Source organism: Cnephaeus nilssonii (genome assembly GCF_951640355.1).
Source record: "Cnephaeus nilssonii genome assembly, chromosome: X".
Taxonomy (NCBI): Eukaryota; Metazoa; Chordata; class Mammalia; order Chiroptera; family Vespertilionidae; genus Cnephaeus; species Cnephaeus nilssonii.
In genome coordinates, this window is record NC_137071.1 from 7,457,919 (window position 1) to 7,476,275 (window position 18,357).

Genomic DNA, 18,357 nt, shown 5'->3' on the forward strand with positions numbered 1-18,357 from the left:
ATAATTAGGATAGAGAGCATCACCCTCCAAAACTTCCTATGCTGCCTGGCCAGTGTGGCACAGTGGTTGAGCATCGACCTATGAACCAGGAGGTCACAGTTCATTTCCTGGTCAGGGCACATTCCCCAGTTGTGGGCTTGATCCCCAGTGTGGGGCATGCAGGAGGCAGCCGATCAATGATTCACTCTCATCATTGATGTTTCTGTTTCTCCCTCTCCCTTCCTCTCTGAAATCAATAATACACACACACTCACACTCTAGAGGCGCAGTGCACAAAATTCGTGCATGGGTAGGGTCCCTAGTGGCTGCTGTCTGGGGCCTTTCTTCCCCCGGCTGCCTGCCACTGCCGCTGGCTGGGGCCTCTCTCTGTACCCGCCTTGGCCTGGTGCCACCCGCTCACCTGCTCCACCATCTTGCCACAGTCCCAAGTGGGGCCCATCGGGGCTGGTAGCGCCTCCATTGCCACCTGCTGCCAGCGCCACTTTGCCGACACCTGCCATGTTCCATGCTGCCCCCTAGTGGTCAGCGCATGTCTAACTCCCGGTCCGTTGAACTCCGCCCATGGGGACAATTTGCATATTAGCTTTTTATTCTATAGGATATTCTATATCTATATCATCTATATGTCTATATCTCTATCTATATCTATATATCTATATCTCTATATCTATACCTATACCTATATCTATATCTATATATCTATATCTGTATCTATATCTGTATCTATATCTATATATCGCTTTGTAGTCATACCCTCACCCACTCATCAACCCTGGAAACCACTGATCAGTGCTCCATCACTGTGGTTTTGTCCTTTTGAAAGTCTCATATAAATGTACACAACCTTTTAAGCCTGCTTCTTTCACTCAGCATAATGCCTTTGAGATTCATCCTAGTGTACATCGATAGTTTGTTGTTACCCACCTTTGATTTCTTTGAATAACTTTCTAATTATTTGCCAAATCTGGCCTCCCTTTTCTCCTACCTAATGTGGTTTTTCAATACCCAGAATTTATCCCTGAAAACACATGTGATTCTTTCTCTTTATTAAAATTTAATATTACTTGCCATTCCTTCCCTCTCTTCAAAAGGCAGCAGCAGGCTCTTTAAATCAAGGTTCTTTAAATGCATTTGATTGTGAAGCTCTCACAGTAAAAGCTTTCTGAGAATGAACCCCTAATACAGGCATATTTATTTATTTGCAGCTAATACTGCTGAACTCATATTGTGTATATTACCAAACATACATGAAAATAGAAAATTCAACAAGAATAAGAAAATAGATTAAAATGCCAATTCTAATGGTTTGCTTTCTATTCTCCAACATATCTGTGCTGCTGTTGTGGGGTAGGTACCTCAATTTAGAGACTACCAGGTGCTGGGAAGCCGAGATAAGGTATGATTTCTCCCCGCTAGCCCCAACACCAGGAGGCTAGCCCCATTTGAGTTACCTCCTTTGGTTACTATCAGGCATTGAAGTATCAGAGACCTTAAGTACTCACTACCAAACAGATCTGCACACATTGTTGTTTTCTCAGTTGACTCCCAAATCCAGCTGCTTTGCCTAGATTCTAGCATATTCCCCAGTGCGTATCATGACCCATTAGAATTACTTTTCCTTGGTAGAAAATGGAACTGTAGCCAGCTCCAGGAAGCTTGTGAAGAAGGACAGGTTGGCCTTCACTGCCCAGTCTCTCCCTTGTGAGGTAATCAGCCTTCTCCATCCCCTCTAGCTTTGCATAGTTTGCTACTAGCATAGACTAACCGAGATGCTGGTTTGGGCTTCCTCAGCAGCAGACCCTTAGACAAGCATTTGAAAGCAAGAAGTTTATTTGGAAGGTGAAGGCAAACCCAGTAGGGGAGTGGGGACGTGAGAAAGGAAGGAGAAACAGACAAGATAGCCAAGAAAGTGTAAGTCTAGCCTACAGAAATGGAAAGGCAGCCACTTTTCTCTACCCTCTCAAAAATCTAACTGCAGCATTGTAATTAGGACCACAGTTCATTCTGATTTTTACTTCGCCTCTCCCATTTCACATCCTTGTTAAGTACTATAAAATAGACATGTCCACAAGAATACCCTTGTCTCTCTCCCTTACCTCTTCTTCTGGCTAACTCTTAACTCTGGCTGCTCAATCATCAGGTCTCAGCTTTATCACCACTTCTAGAAAGCCTTCCCTCATCCCACTTTTTGTGATGGGGCTCTTTATCTGTGTCTACCTGTCTGTCCTATTACAGATCTTATCATACTTTATTGTTTTTATTTATTCATATCATCAATATTATGTGCCTGGCACTGTTTTAGGTACCTGGAGATTATATTGCAATAGGGGAGAGATATTTTTAAAAATACGTTTTAGCCGAAACCGGTTTGGCTCAGTGGATAGAGCTTCGGCCTGCGGACTGAAAGGTCCCAGGTTCGATTCCGGTCAAGGGCATGTACCTTGGTTGCGGGCATATCCCCAGTAGGGGGTGTGCAAGAGGCAGCTGATCGATGATTCTCTCTCATCGATGTTTCTAACTCTCTATCCCTCTCTCTTCCTCTCTGTAAAAAATCAATAAAATATATTTTTAAAAAATACGTTTTATTGATTTTTAGAGAGAGAGGGAAGGAGAGAGAGATAGAAACATTGATCAGGCCCTAGCTGGTTTGGCTCAGTGGATAGAGCATTGGCTTGTGGACTGAAGGGTCCCGGGTTCGATTCTGGTCAAGGGCACATGCCTGGGATGCAGGCTCGATCCCCCGTAGGGGGCGTGCAGGAAGTCGCTGATCAATGATTCTCTCTCATCACTGATGTTTCTCTCTCTCTCTCTTCCTCTCCCCTCCTCTCTGAAATCAATAATAATAATAAAAAAACATTGATCGGCTGCCTCCTACACACCCCCTACTGGCAATCAAGCCTGCACCCTGTACATGTGCCCTGATCCAGAATTGAACCAGTGACCTCTTGGTACATAGGTTGACGCTCAACCACTAAGCCACACTGGCCAGGTGGGGAGACAGATTTTAATTTCTCATTTACCCATGTGTGTGTGTCACCTAATTGTTTCCATTTTCTTTACCATTTATGTCCGTCCCTCAGCACAGTGCCTGCCACATAGGAGGTGTTCAATAAAAATTTGTTGAATTGATTGAAACAGCACAAGGCATCTTAGTTAAAGATGATTTGGTATTTATATGGCCTTTTCTGGGGGGGGAAATTAGCTCTCATCTTTACCATTGGCTGTTATCCTATGACTAGAGGCCTAGTGCACGAAATTCGTGCACTTGGGGGTGTCCCTCAGCCTGGCCTGCTCCCTCTCACAGTCCGGGAACCCTTGGGGGATGTCCGACTGATGGCTTAGGCCCACTCCCTGTCACCACAACTGCGCTCGCCAGCCATAAGCTTGGCTTCTGGCTGAGCGGCGCTCCCTGTGGGAGCGCACTGACCACCAGGGAGCAGCTCCTGCTTTGAGTGTCTGTCCCCTGGTGGTCAGTGCATGTCATAGCCACCGGTCATTTTGCTGTTTGGTCTATTTGCATATTAGCCTTTTATTATATAGGATGAGGTGCCCATTGAGAGATAAATTGACCCATTACTTTTTCTTTTTTCAGGCTAAAACAACACATCCATCCTCAGCTGGAGGAAAACCAGATAACATCTGAGTAGAAGCTGGAAACATCATTTTACAAACATATAAGGTGCTGACTGAGGCAGTATAGTGTAATGATTATAAGCAGAGGTTCTAGAGTCAAAGTGCTTGGGTTCAAATCCCAGCTCTGCCACTTATTTGCTATTTGACTTTGGGCTATAGTTCCTAATTCGTAAATAGGGATAATAGTAGTATATGTCTCATATAATGGTGTGTGGATTAAGGAAGGTTAACACATTTAAAATTTGTAAGTGCCTAGAACATAGTAAGTACTCAATAAATGTGATACTGTCGTTGTGATTTGTTAACATACATCAACGCCCATTCATTTAATAGTTGGAGGCTGGCTATAGGACTCTGTGGTGCTCAAAGTAGCATTTTAGCATTCTTTGTACAATGGAAAAATATGGTTAAATTCTTCATTTTAAGCAAATTTTAAGTTTTAGACAGGTCACATATAGGGCACAGCCAATCCAATTCATGGTCCAGAAGCTGATCATTAAAAATAACTACCTAAATAAGGAGTTCTTATCCTCGTTTTCTTTCTTTCTGAGATTAAACAAATATTTGCATTTGGTGCTGGAAATGCCAAGAGGAATGAAATGGATCCTTTCCCTTCAGGGTTTCACATGTAAAAGGACAAATTACAGTGCACTTTTGGAAGTTCTATAATTGGACACACACATGGCTTTGAGTGCCAGAAGACAGAGTGACTAAGTCCCCTTGGGTAATTCAGGAAAGGCATCACACAGAGGAGGTGACATTTGAACAACTGTATCTAGACTATAGCCATCATTTGATTAGTGGATTAAATAGGCATTTGGCTGGAAACTCATCCATATAGCGACATTATCCATTATTTTTTGGGAGCCTGGCTAATTATGCTATCATTTGCAGTGTGTACGCCAGTCTCCTCAGGTTCTGGGCTTGGAGTTCCTGCCATAGAAACCTGTATGGTTACATTATCTCTTAAGAGGCCCTCTGATAATATTGAATATGCTAATAAAAGTAGAGAAGCCCAGAGCTACCTTTCCAGTTATGTTTAAAGTGACTCCATTAGTATAAATATCAAGCTAGGTAACTGCTTTCCTGGATCTCCTGTGGTACCAAATTGCAGACAGGAATTGGCTAAAGAGTAGCTTGGGTGGGGTTATGAAATAATTATGTCTGGAGTCCTTTAAATCCTAGCTCTCTATGCCTAAGGCCAGTAAGCTAAGGCCACAGGCTGTGTAACCAACTAGGAAGAGTTTGGGAGGAAAATTGCTGTCAGTGCAGCTGCAGTCAGCGTGAGACCCTGGGAACAGGTCACCCTGATTGCCTCAAAAGACAGCCGAACTGTAGCTGGTGGCATCCAGTACTAGCATCTGCACTTCGATTATTCAAGTGTGTCTTCGCTCCTCATCCTTCTCAAACTCAGCAAAATTACAGGTCCACTTTCCTTTTTCCTTTCTGCTGATGGTGGGAGGTGAATCTCCCTTTCACAGATGGGTTCTTCAGCAAGCGACTAATTGAATAGCTGGAGGAATAAAAATGTCATATAAATAAATTTGCAGCACAGCACCCAGCAGCCGCCTCTTTAACCCGTGCCTTTTCAAGTCCTAAGGAGGAATGGTTAGTGATTCCACTTCCTTTTCTTAATTGTACCGAGGTTACTATAATGTTTCCTAGAAATCATTCTTGATTTACCTAAAGAGTCAGCCATTGAATGCTTTTCTGCCCTTATTTGCCAAAATTCTCTTTTATGCTTTGTACTGATGCATATTATTTATGCAAGCAGCGGCCTGGTCCTGCCCTTACAGAGCCTGGTCCCCCTGGAAGCAGTCATGTGATCACAGCCCATTACTTGAGCACATCCCTATCTCCTAGCCTGAAACAAGGCAGGGTTGGGGCAGAAAGCTGTGGCTCCCGGCCAGAGCTCAGGCTCTCCTGGATCTGTGGCTCTGGGCTCGGCTTCCAGGCTGAAAGACAAAGCAGCTGTGGCCTGTTTGGGTTATTTCTTTGTGTGTGCGGGTGTGTGTGTGCGGGTGTGTGTGTATTTCTTGATTTATTTAAGCCGGAGCTCATCCTGCAGAGAGCTGCAGAGATGTGAGATGTGTGGAGTGCGTGTGTATATGTAGGGGGTGCTCCAGAGAGAGCTGACTTCTTGTTTTCTTTCAGACTTCAGCATTCCTCATAGAGAACGTTTTTTTGGGGGTGAGGAAAAACCTCTGCATTGGCCAAACAAAAGAACCAGGTAATATGTTTGTTTGTTCTTAGCTATTTGGGGGAAGCAGAAGTCTACATTATAAGCATATATTATGTAGCAACAAAACATGGAATGTGTACTCCTTGGAGTTTATTTTATTGCTTTGCAATTTCTCAGATTGATTTTTCTCAAGGATGCTGATTGCAAATCACTTGCCATCGTCTTAAAAAATGTGTACAGATGACTTTGCAATCTGAAGGGTTGTGGCCTATTTCAAATGAACGTGATATTTGGAAAAACTCTGTGGTCACTTGGGTGAGAGCTAGAAAATGAGGGAAGGGATACTTTAAGAAACTCTTTTAGGCCCTTCACGGGGTGTTCCCTAAACCCCATTGTGCAACTTCGTGTTCAGAATGTTCAGAAATCTTTTTTTAGCTCCCTTGGCCTCTTGTTACCACAGATCACCACAGGGTTTCCATCTGTCTGTAAGAAAGGGAAACAGAATTCCCTGCAGCATTAAAGAATTCTCATTAGTGATTTAGTGCTTACATAGGTTGACCAGGTTGGGTCCTGAAACCAGGGCATAGCAAACCTTTTAGTGGACATTTTTGTTTTTTAAGATTAAGCAGAGTAGGTCTTCGGTTCTGCTACTGACCAGCTGTGCCATGGAGTACAATATTTAATTTCTGAGTCTCAGTTTCTTCATCTGTAATATGGGAGTGATTATATGATCTTGAAGATTGCTGTGAAGATTAACTGGATTAATAGGAATACAAAGCACCCACTGTGCTGGGTAAATAATAGTTCCTTAATAAGTAGTGGTGATTTTAGCTATTATTATTATTATTATTATTATTATTATTATTATTATATTGGTATAGTGTTCTTTCAGATCTTTGTGTTCTCAGGGGGAAAGAGCCCAGATCTTGTGAATCTGCAATTATCCCAGAACCTGTAGACACACAAGGGATTTATTCTCTGGAAGGTCCCAGCCAATGCATTTGGAAGGAGGAGATTAGAGCAAACACAAGTTTCATTTCAACACTTCTACCACAGGGGTACCCACCCATGCATAGCCTTTCCTAACTCATCAGCTAAGAATTGCTCCTCATTAGTCCTCAGTACGAGTATGAGAGGTATATTATTTTCCCTAGTTCCTTATGAGAAAACTGAGGTGCAGAGGAATAAATGACTAGCTCAGAAGAATTCAAACTCCGGTTTATCTGACTTCTAAACCCCAGGCTCCACTAGGCCAGCATTAGCAGTTAGGAACCATAGGTGTGGTTGAGATGGGTTCCCTCTAAAGGGTTCCCTGTTAGGCTGTTTGGGAAACAGTGGACACTATAGACCTTTCTTAGAGATTCACAATGCACATTAATATATTGAAGGCTCTGAGGAATCCTGTAGTAAAGAAACCCGTGTAAACGTACTTCTCCTGAACTTATTTGATGATGAGACCTTTTTTTTGGGGGGAGGGGGGGGCTTATTCCTAGAATTATAAACAACATGGAACTACACTTCCACAAACACACTTTGGAAAACCTGGCACCGGCCAAACTGCCCCTCATCACAGTCCTTCCTCATATAACAGCAGATACCCTCAGACACCTTCTGGTGGCCAGTATAATTTCTACCCTTTTCTTATCCTTTAATCCAGTGGTCGGCAAACTCATTAGTCAACAGAGCCAAATATCAACAGTACAACGATTGAAATTTCTTTTGAGAGCCGAAAACCGACTTCTGCGCATGGGTCACGAAGTTTCAATCGCACTGTACGTGAGCGCCCGCACGTGGTATTTTGTGGAAGAGCCACACTCAAGGGGCCAAAGAGCCGCATGTGGCTCGCGAGCCGCAGTTTGCCGACCACTGCTTTAATCTAATGAGACCCAGGAAGAATCAGCAGCTCTGTCCTACAGATCTCCCCTTATTCACTTAGGACCCCATATACAAGCAAATGCTACAGTGTTTTACTGTAAAGGTAGTAGTGGAAGGAGCCTCTCTAGCATGGTCTGCCAGGGACTCCTCTACTCTATGCCCTTTAGTTATACATAAGAGACTGTCTTGTCTCTATTGTATTCTCTTGCCTCCTTTGTCAAATATTAATTGATCACTTAGGCCACAGACATCAGGCTGTAGAACCCCTGTTTTTATTTTTTTTAAATTTTATTTTATTGCTTAAAGTATTACAAAGTGTAGTACATATGTCTCCTTTTTCCCCCCATTTACCCCCTGGCTTCCCCTACCCTCCAGTATCTTGTGTCCATTGGTTATGCTTATATGCATGCATACAAGTCCTTTGGTTGATCTCTTACCTCACCCCCAACCCTCCTCAGCCTTCCCACTGTAGTTTGATAGTCTGTTCGATGCTGCTCTCCCTCTGTATCTATTTTTGTTCATCAGTTTATAATGTTCTTTGTTATCCATAAATGAGTGAGATCATGTGGTATTTTTCTTTCATTGACTGGCTTATTTCACTTAGCATAATGCTCTCCAGTTCCATCCATGCTGTTGCAAATGGTAAGAATTCCTTCTTTTTTACAGCAGTGTAGTATTCCATTGTGTAGATTTACCACAGTTTTCTAATCCATTCATCTGCTGATGGGCATTTAGGCTGTTTCCAAATCTTAGCTATTGTAAATTGTGCTGCTATGAACATAGGGGTGCATATATCCTTTCTGATTGGTGTTTCTGATTTCTTGGGATATAGTCCTAGAAGTGGGATTACTGGGTCAAATGGGAGTTCCATTTTTAGTTTTTGAGAAAACTCCATACTGTTCTCCACAGTGGCCGCACCAGTCTGCATTCCCACCAGCAGTGCAGGGGGTTCCTTTTTCTCTGCATCATCGCCAGCACTTGTCATTTGTTGATTTGTTGATGGTAGGCATTCTGACAGGTGTGAGATGGTACCTCATTGTTGTTTTGATTTGCATCTCTCAGATGATTAGTGACTTTGAGCATGTTTTCATATGTCTCTTGGCTTTCTGAATGTCCTCTTTCAAAAAGTGTCTATTTAGTTCCTTTGCCCATTTTTTGATTGGATTGTTTATCTTCCTTTTGTTAAGTTGTATGAGTTCCCTGTAAATGTTGGAGATTAAACTCTTATCGGAGATAACATTGGCAAATATGTTCTCCCATGCAGTGGGATTTCTTGTTGTTTTGTTGATGGTTTCTTTTGCTGTGCAGAAGCTTTTTATTTTGATGTAGTCCCATTTGTTTATTTTCTCTTTAGTTTCCATTGCCCTAGGAGCTGTATCGGCAAAGATATTGCTATGACAAATGTCTGCTATTTTGCTGCCTATGGCTTCTACTAAGATTTTTATGGTTTCCCATCTTACATTTAAGTCCTTGATCCATTTTGAGTTTATTTTTGTGTATGGTGTAAGTTGGTGGTCTAGTTTCATTTTTTTTTCATGTATCTGTCCAGTTTTCCCAACACCATTTATCGAAAAGACTGTCTTGTCTCCATTGTATGCTGTTGCCTCCTTTGTCAAATATTAATTGAGCATACTGGCTTGTGTCGATTTCTGGGTTCTCTGTTCTGTTCCACTGGTCTATGTGTCCTGGTGCCAGTACCAGGCAGTTTTGAGAGCAGTGGCTTTGTAGTATAGCTTGATATCTGGTATTGTGATCCCTCCACCTTTGTTCTTCTTTTTCAAGATTGCTGTGGCTATTCGGGGTCTTTTTTTTATTTTTTATTCCAGATGAATTTTTGGAGAGTTTGTTCTAGGTCTGTGAAATATGCCGTTGGTATTTTAATGGGGATTGCATTGAATATATAGATTTTTGGGAAGTATGGATATTTTAATGATGTTGATTCTACCAGTCCATGAACATGGTATATTCTTCCATTTGTTCATGTCTTCCTCTGTCTCTTTTTTCAATGTCCTGTAGTTTTCCGAGTACAGGTCTTTTACATCCTTAGTTAAGTTTATTCCTAGGTATCTTAATTTTTTTGGTGCAATGGTAAATGGAATTGTTTTTTTTTTTTTTTTTCGCTTCTCTTTCTGTGAGTTCATTATTAGTGTATAAAAAGGCCATAGATTTCTGGGTGTTAATTTTGTATCCTGCTACTTTGCCAAATTCACTTATTAGGTACAGTAGTTTTTTTATGGAGTCATTGGGGTTTTCTATGTATAGTATCATGTCATCTGCAAATAAGGACAGTTTTACTTCTTCTTTTCCAAATTGGATGCCTTTTATTTCTTCTTCTTGTCTGATCACTATGGCTAGCACTTCCAGTACTATATCAAACAGGAATGGTGAAAGTGGGCATCCCTATCCTGTTCCCGTGCTTAGGGGAAATGAGTTTAGTTTTTGCCAATTGAATATGATGTTGGCTGTAGGTTTGTCGTATTAGGCTTTTATTATGTTGAGATGTGATCCCTCTATTCCCACTTTGCGGAGAGTTTTTATCAAGAAAGGGTGTTGGATTTTGTCAAATGTTTTTTCTGCATCGATTGATATGATTATGTGATTTTTTGTCCCTCAGTTTGTTTATGTGATATGTCACATTTATTGATTTGCGGGTATTGTACCATCCTTGCATCCCCAGGATAAATCCCACTTGGTCATGGTGTATGATCATTCTAATGTAATGCTGAATTTGATTTGCTACATTTTTGTTGAGGATTTTAGCATCTATGTTTATCAAGGATATTGGCCTGTAGTTCTCTTTCTTTGTGGTGTCTTAATCTGGTTTTAGAATTAGGGTAATGCTGGCTTCATAGAAAGAGCTTGGGAGTGTGCCTTCCTCTTGCATTTTTTTGGAATCGTCTGGGGAGGATGGGTTTTAGTTCTTCTTTGAATGCTTGGTAGAACTCCCCTGTGAAGCCGTCCGGACCAGGGCTTTTGTTTGCTGGAAGATTGTTGATCGCTGCTTCAATTTCTTTGGTAGTTATTGGACTATTCAGGTTTTTTGATTCTTCTTGATTGAGTTTTGGGAAGCTTGTATTTTTCTAAAAATATGTCCATTTCATCTAGGTTGTCCATTTTGTTGGAATAGAGTTGTTCCTATTATTTTTCATAATTGTTTGTATTTCAGTGGGATCGGTTGTTACTTCGCCTCTTTCATTTCTGATTTTGTTTATTTGGGCCCTCTCTCTTTGCTTCTTGATGAGCCTGGCTAGAGGTTCATCAATCTTGTTTATCCCTTCAAAGAACCAGCTTTTGGTTTTGTTGATCTTTTGTATTTTTTTGGTCTCTATGTCATTTATCTCTGCTCTGATCTTTATTATTTCTTTCCTTCTGCTTACGCTTGGCTTTCCTGGTTGCTCTCTTTCTAACTCTTTGAGATGTAGGGTTAGATAATTTATTTCCATCTTTTCTTGTTTTTGAGGTAGGCCTGTAGAGCTATAAACTTCCCTCTCAGGACTGCTTCCATTGTGTCCCATAGCATTTGCACTGTTGTGTTTTCATTATCATTTGTTGCCATGATGCTTTTTATTTATTCTTTGATCTCTTTGGTAACCCAATCATTATTTAAAAGCATGCTATTTAGCCTCCAGGTGTTTGATTTTTTAGGGGATTGTTTTTATTGTAGTTGATTTCTTCTTTTATGCCATTGTTATCTGAGAAAATGCTTTTTTTATGACCTTTTCTAAAGAAGTTTATTAGAATGGAAAAATCCCATGCCATTTGAAAAATCCCTTTATGCAGGATAAAGTGATAATTTAAAATAAACCTACAAGGGAGAAGTAAAGATCATGACCTTTTATTTAATTTGCTTGGTCCATTTTTTTTCCTTGTCGCCCATTTTATTTTTTATTTTATTTTTTTTATAATAAATCTTTATTGTTCAGATTATTACAGGTGTTCCTCTCCCCCCCCATAGCTCCCCTCCACCTGATTCCCCACCCCACTCCATACCCTTACCCCCCGCCACTGTCTTCATCCATAGGTATAAGATTTTTGTCCAATCTCTTCCTGTGCCCCTCAAACCCCTTCCCCCTGAGAATTGTCCGTCCCCTCCCTTTCTATGTCCCTGATTCTATTATATTCACCAGTCCATTCTGTTCTTTAGATTTTTTATTCACTTGATTTTTAGATTCACTTGTTTGTAGGTATGTATTTGATGTCTTTTTGTTGTTCATAATTTTTACCTTTACCTTTTTTTTCTTCTTCCTCTTCTTAAAGAATACCCTTCAGCATTTCATGTAATCCTGGTTTGGTGGTGATGAACTCCTTTAGCTTTTTCTTGTCTGTGAAGCTCTTCATCTGACCTTCAATTTTGAATGATAGTTTTGCTGGGTAGAGTAATCTGGGTTGTAGGTTCTTGCTGTTCATCACTTTGAATATTTCTTCCCACTCCCGTCTGGCCTGCATAGTTTCTGTTGAGAAATCAGCTGACAGTCATATGGGTACTACGTTGTAGGTAACTAACTGTTTTTCTCTTGCTGCTTTCAAGATTCTCTCTTTGTCTTTTGCCCTTGGCATTTTAATTATGATGTGTCTTGGTGTGGTCCTCTTTGGATTCCTCTTGTTTGGGGTTCTGTGCGCTTCCTGAACTTGTAAGTCTATTTCTTTCACCAGGTGGGGGAAGTTTTCTGTCATTATTTCTTCAAATAGGTTTTCAGCATCTTGCTCTCTCTCTTCTTCTGGCACCCCAAAAATTCGGATGTTGGTGCGCTTAAAGCCGTCCCAGAGGCTCCTTACGCTATCCTTACACTTTTGGATTCTTCTTTCTTTCCGCCTCTCTGGTTGGGTGTTTTTTGCTTCCTCATATTCCAGATCTTTGGTTTGACTCTTGGGGTACGGTGATCTACAGTTGAGTTTCTGTATATTCTTTATTTCAGACAGTGTATGCTTAATATCTGACTGGTCCTTTTCCATTTTTTTGGTATTCTCATTAAGGTCCTTGAAGGTCTCTTCAAGTTTCTCAGCGGTTTTTAGAAGATTCTTGAGTAACCTTATAAATGTGGTTCTGAACACTGTGTCACCCAGTAGTTTACTTTCCTCCATCTCTCCTATTCGTGACATGCTTCGGTGTCTCCGCATTTTGGCTGCCTCCCTGTGTTGATGGAGTGGCTTTGTGTGGTCAGTGACCTATAGGGTCTGGTAGCTCAGCTTCCCCAATCACCCTAGGTGGTCACTCTTGGTACACCCCTTTGTGGGCTGAGTGCAAAGTCTTGTTGTAGATAAGCCTTGATTGTTGTTGGTACACTGGGAGGAATTGACCTCCAGGCCAATTGGCTGTGAGGACCCGCTGTGTCTATAATGGAAGCACTGCTGCACTGGAGACACGCTTAAGGTACAGGGGTTGTTTCAGTGGGGCTTTGGTGCTCACTGAGTCCGCCTCCCAAATGTGTCACTTATGGATGTGAGGAGTTGAAATCTGGTGTTTTACACTGACCACTAGGTATACTGGCTTCTGGATATCCAATGGGGTGCAGTTCAGCTGCTGTCTGAGGCCACCCTGCAGGAGCTACAGTGAGAACTGCTGTCCTCTCCTCCCTGTTTGGAGCTTGGAGGCTTTGGAGCTGTCTGTACCGGGTTGCAAGTTTACTAGTTTAAACTGCAATAGAGAAGGCCATTCATATGCAAAAGCTACTGCTAGGAGCTTGGGTGTGTTTGTAGATTGTGTGGGGTGGAGTCTCAGGGCATCACTAGGCTAGGGCGTGGCAAACAGCGATGGCTGGCAGTGAGCTGCCTCCAACCGCGTCCTCACATATTGCGCCCGGCGCCGCCAACAATTCTACCTCCACGCAGCTCTGCTAGCAAGCCACCCTCACTCTCCTATCCGATGGCAGACAGCCCAGTCTCTCCCCAGAAACTGGATTTCAGAGAGATTGGGGGCTTGTTTCTCTTCGGATTGAAGAAAGCAATGCCCGCCTCCAGCTGGGCTCTGCCGCCAGCCCATTTCGCGCGCGCGCTCCCCTGTACCTCATTTTTTCAGCGTTTGTGCCCTGATTGCTCCCATCTCTTTCGGTCTAGTTGTGGAGGTTCCGCTCAGCCAGCTTTCCTGTGGTTCTGGGTGACAGACGTTGTATCTTTTAGTTGTAGTTTTGGAAATTGTTGTGGATGGCAGCAGCCCAGATGTTTATCTACGCCGCCATCTTTGATCTCCTTGAGAAGATGCTTGATATGATTTCTATCTTCTTGAATTTGAAGAGACTTTGCCTGTGTCCCAATATGTGGTCTATCTTTGAAAATGACCCATGTGCACTTGAGAAGAATGTATATTCTGTGGCTTTGGGGTGGAATGTTCTGAAGAAGTCAATTAATTCCATCTGATCTAGTGAGTCATTTAGGATTGATGTTTCTTTGCTGATTTTTTGTTCAGAGGATTTGTTCAGTGGTATTAGTGGAGTATTAAAGTCCCCTACTATGACTGTATTGCTGTCAGTCTCTCCCTTGATATTCTCCAGAATATTTTTTTTTAATGTATTTGGGTGCTCCTGTATTGGGTGCATATATGTTTACAAGAGTTATAGCTTCTTGTTGAATTGCCCCCTTAGTATTACGGAAGTGGCATTCCTTATCTCTTGTTATGGCCTTCACTTTGAGGTCTAATTTGTCGGATATAAGTATTGCTACCCCAGCTTTTTTTTCATTTCCATTTGCCTGAAAAACCTTTTTCATCCCTTCACCATCAGTCTGTGTGAGTCCTTTGTTCTAAGGTGTGTTTCCTGTAGGCAGCAGATATATGGGTCATGTTTTCTTATCCACTCAGCTACCCTATGTCTTTTGACTGGGACATTTAATCAATTTACATTGAAAGTTATTATTGATAGGTACTTGTTTGTCGCCATTTTTATACTTTATGCCTGTGTTCCTTCTTCCCTTCCTATTTCTTATTTTTATAGCAGACCCTTTAGCATTTCTTGCGTTGCTGATTTGGTGGTAATAAACTCCCTTAGTTCTTTTTTATCTGCGAAGCTCCTGATTTCACCCTCAATTTTGATTGATAGCCTTGCTGGGTACAGTATTCTTGGATTCAGATCCTTGCTTTGCATGACTTTGTATATTTCATTCCATTCCCTTCTGGCCTGATGTGTTTCTGTTGAGACATCAGTCGGTAGTTTGATGGGAGATCCTTTGTAGGTAACTTTCTGTCTCTCTCTGGCAGCCTTTAAGATTCTTACTTTGTCATTGGTGTTTGCCAATTTAATTATAATGTGTCTTGGTGTCGATCTCTTAGGGTTCATCTTGTTTGGGACTCTGTGAGCTTCTTGGACTTGTGTGAGTTTTTTCTTCCCGCTATCAGGGAAGTTTTCTGTCATTATTTCTTCAAACAGGTTTTCTCTTCCTTGCTCAGTTTCCTCTCCTTTTGTCACCCCTATTATGCGGATGTTGTTTCGTTTCGTGTTGTCCCAAACTTCCCTTAGGCTCTCCACCTGTTTTTTAAATTTTTTTTCTAGATGCTGCTCTGCTTGGGTGTTTTTTCCTACCTTGTCTTCTATCTCACTGATGTGGTCCTCCACTTCTTCTGGTCTACTGTTGATGCTTTCTATTGAGTTCTTCATTGCAGCAATGTAATTTTTCATTTCTTCTTGGTTCTTCTTCATTTCCTCTTGGTTCTTACACATATTGTTGAATTTGTCTTCCATCCTTTTCAGCAACCTTATGACCATTGCTCTGAATTCTTTCTCTGACATATTGCTTGCCTCCATTTCATTTACTTCCTTTTCTGGTGATTCCTCCTTTTCTTTCGTATGCGGGCTGTTTCTTTGTCTCCCCATGATCCCTCCTCTCAGCGTTTCTGGTTATGTAGCTCTCTCTCTCCTGCATTGACTTTCTTTAGGCAATGCCAGCTGTGTTTAATTCTCCAGTTCACAGTGAGTGCTCTTTCTAAACCCCTGTTTAAAAAAAAATATTGATTTCAGAGAGGAAGGGAGAGGGAGAGAGAGAGAAACATCAATGATGAGAGAGAATCATTGATTGGCTGCCTCCTGCATGACCCCCACTGGGGATTGAGCCCACAACCCAGGCATGTGCCCTGACCAGGAATTGAACTGTGACCTCCTGGTTCATAGGTCTATGCTCAACTACTGAGCCATGCCCACCAGGCTAGAACCCCTCTTTTGATGAAGACCAAATGTCATGCAGCAGGGTGAGCCTGAAGAGGTATCTGGAGGACACATCAGTGGTGTCCACAGTTGAATGACTGGGTTCTAGATTTGACTTCCTCAGGGCCAGAGTTAGAGCAGGCATTTCTCATGAAAGCTGAGTTTTTGCTAGGAAAAGCTAAGTTTCTAGCATGGGAAACCAACCATAGTTCACATCTAGGATTCCAGAGGCGGAATCAAGGTCAACGTGGCTGAGCCAAGATGTGAGGGTTCCGTAGAGATGCACTTTGAAATAAAATAATGAATAAGAACAACTTGGGGAGACTGGGCTAGTTTAGAGGGTACTTGATGACTGAGGTTAGCTTGGCTCCATGGACTATCTTTTGTTCTTTCTTTGTATCTTTATCTTTGGAAATGAAAGGTGGCCAGGATGAAAAGAAATGAACAATATCAAACAGTTCAACCCTCCACTTCTCCCCCTCACCCTCCTTCTACACACAAACAGTGAAAACCTTTTAGTGGAAGCCTTGGAAACCTTTCGTTCTGCACAGTTTAAATGAGTGCCCATGATGAATCACTATTTTATATTTATGCTTAAAACCATCCTCGGTATATATGTATGTATCGGTAAGGATGGAGGTACTGGGCAAGTTTCAAGCTGCTTTTTGACTGATTATGGCATCCTTGGGTCTTTGTGAATGCTGCTGATGCTCCCCACCTCTTGAGCTGAAGAACCCATTTCAGGCTCCAGGAAACTGTTTCTTCAGAGACTCTAGCACACTAAATGCTTTTCTAATGCGGACAGAGGGCAGGAAATGGAAGGAGCTTATGTTTTCCCAAATAATGGAAAATCCCCAAATCATTTTTATCAGCTTAGCAAAAGCACATCTTTAAAAACTTGCTTCCCTCTCTGCCTTTAAGTGGATGATTACAGTCTAAGTTGGGCAGTGTGTGGGAGTAGGAAGTGGCATCTGGCCTTAACCAGTTCTTGTTTTGGTGAGAATTAAAATTAACTCTCTTTTTCTTTTTTAAAAAGTTTATATTTATTGATTTTAGAGAGACTTAGACACTGGGCAAGTTTCTGACTCAACAATAGCAAGTGATATATTTCAATCTCCATTTTCTTTTTCCAGAAAAAGAAAGAAAGCAATATTTAATAATATTAAAATTCTAATAACAAACTATTTTTTCTAATACCAAAGAATTCTAAAACAATTCTCACTTCCATCATGTTTTAAAAATTTTGTTTAAAAAATGGATGTATAAGTACTATCCATTTTCTGGTTTAATAAAAGATTTATAATCAAATAGCCAGCATCTGTGCAAAAAATTATAGACTAATAATTATATTTAGTTACTAATTTTTAAAGGACCCTGGCTTAGCCCTGACCTGTTTGGCTCAGTGGATAGAGCGTCGGCCTGCGGACTGAAAGGTCCCAGGTTCGATTCCGGTCAAGGGCATGTACCTTGGTTGCGGGCACATCCCCAGTAGGAGTGTGCAGGAGGCAGCTGATTGATCTTTCTCTCTCATCGATGTTTCTAACTCTCTATCCTTCTCCCTTCCTCTCTGTAAAAAAATCAATAAAATATATTTTAAAAAAAATAAAGGACCCTGGCTTAGACATATTCACTCATGCATGCATCCAGCATTTATCAAATACTTGTTATGTTAAAGACACTGTGTAGGTGCCAGAGATTCAAGGAGTATTTAGAAAGTAAGATACCCTAGAAGCTTAGAGTCTAGTAGAAATATATTCAACTATGATGCTTTTTAGTTTCTATTGAATCTTTTATATGGACTTTTGTTGTGCAGTGAATTAACTGAGAACCAAATGCCTTTGGAGAGATATATTGCTTTATTTATTTATTTTTCTGGAAAAAGAAAATCGAGATTGAAATATGTCACTTCCTATTGTTGAATCAGTGTTTGTTGCTTACACAATGCCCAACTCTTATGTATTCATAAAAAGGGTAGGAAAAATAGCATGAAGATGAAAGTGAAGCCCAAGGAAGAGCAGAGTTTCTCAAACAGATCCAGGGAGTGCCTGCGCCAAAGCACCCTGAAGGGTGCAGGCCACCCAGACTGCTTGAATCCAGTATTGGCAGTAAAGTCTGGGAACCTGAATTTTGATTTTATTTTTATAAAATATATTTTTATTTATTTCAGAGAGGAAGGGAAAGGGAGAGAGAGAGATAAGAACATCGGTGATGAGAGAATTATTGATGGGCTGCCTCCTGTACTGGGATTGAGCCTGCAACCTGGGCATGTGCCCTTGACCAGAATCGAACCAGGACCCTTCAGTTCGCAGGCCAATGCTCTATCCACTGAGCCAAACCAGCTAGGGCAGTCTGCATTTTTAATAATCTTGTCTGGTAAGTCTTGTGGTACTCATGTTGGAGAGCATTAATATAGGCGCTTGGATAAGGTCAGCAGGACTAGATAAACTACTTCAAAGGCTGATGAAGACCCTAGCAGATGTGTTCTCATAGGCATTGCAGATAACCTCAGAGTTATTTTTGAGTATAGAGAGAAAGCAA

The 18,357-nt window shown here is 41.5% G+C and overlaps 1 protein-coding gene across 2 annotated transcripts in view; it reads left to right on the forward strand.

The window, feature by feature from the left end:
- The window catches only part of PPEF1 (protein phosphatase with EF-hand domain 1), a 132,386-nt gene that overhangs the window by 22,199 nt on the left and 91,830 nt on the right, over positions 1–18,357 (forward strand). For both annotated transcript variants that reach the window (XM_079764511.1, XM_079764512.1), the window contains exons 6-7: positions 3,593–3,679; positions 5,788–5,863. The gene's annotated coding sequence lies outside the window, so the exon portion shown is untranslated. The remainder of the gene's footprint in view (positions 1–3,592; positions 3,680–5,787; positions 5,864–18,357) is intronic.